General features: G+C 40.4%; 1 non-coding gene across 1 annotated transcript; it reads right to left on the bottom strand.

Annotated features, from left to right (window-relative positions):
• Positions 1-465: 465 nt before the first annotated feature.
• LOC113461461 lies at positions 466-574 on the bottom strand. Its single transcript, XR_003383731.2, has one exon. It is a non-coding gene; the product is annotated as a small nucleolar RNA R71 (small nucleolar RNA).
• Positions 575-827: the final 253 nt, after the last annotated feature.

Genomic DNA, 827 nt, shown 5'->3' with positions numbered 1-827 from the left:
TAGATCATCCCTTAGGACATCCCTGAAATTCCTTCGCATATCTCACACCTTGTGAGATGGCTGATTTAAATGAAGATGCGGGAGTCACCACAATCGAGAACGAACCCCATGTTATGACTCTAAGACAATACCTACAACCGGCTAGGACTAGTCAGCCTTCATGCATAATTTTTTCCTGATAATGTAGGACATTTTGACATCAAACCAGGGGTAATTCAATTGCTGCCCAAGTTTCACGGGTTAGAGTCCGAGAGTCCGTATCTTCATTTAAAGGATTTTGAAGAATTGAGCATTACATTTAGAGTGCCAAACGTCACCGAGGATGTCCTCAAGTTGACATTGTTTCCTTTCTCTCTAAAGGATAAGGCCAAAACATGGCTAAACTCTTTGCGACCTAGATCAATAAGAACTTGGCAAGATATGCAGAGAGAATTTTTAAAGAAGTTCTTCCCACACAAAGGACCAACTTTTTGAAAAGACATATCAGCAATTTCCAACAAAAAGATAATGAAACATTTTATGAATGTTGGGAAAGATTTAAAGACCTTCTTCTCTCATGCCCTCATCACGGTTCGAAACTTGGAGAACCATTAGCTTCTTTTATGAAGGTTTATCTCCACAGTTGAAACAGTTTGTAGAGACCATGTGCAATGGTAGATTTTTAGAAAAACAACCTGATGAGGCATGGGAGTATTTGGATTCCCTTGCTGAGACTGCCCAACTTTGGGATAACGGGGATAGAAACAACAAGTCTTTGCCTAAGCCTACTAGCTCTGTACAGGGAGGCCTTTACAACCTCAGAACTGAGGATGATCTTCATGCTAAAA

The sequence above is a fragment of the Phoenix dactylifera genome, unplaced genomic scaffold (assembly GCF_009389715.1).
Source record: "Phoenix dactylifera cultivar Barhee BC4 unplaced genomic scaffold, palm_55x_up_171113_PBpolish2nd_filt_p 000120F, whole genome shotgun sequence".
Lineage (NCBI taxonomy): Eukaryota > Viridiplantae > Streptophyta > Magnoliopsida > Arecales > Arecaceae > Phoenix > Phoenix dactylifera.
The sequence above is the reverse complement of the archived record's forward strand: the minus strand, read 5'-3'. Positions and strand labels throughout refer to the sequence as shown.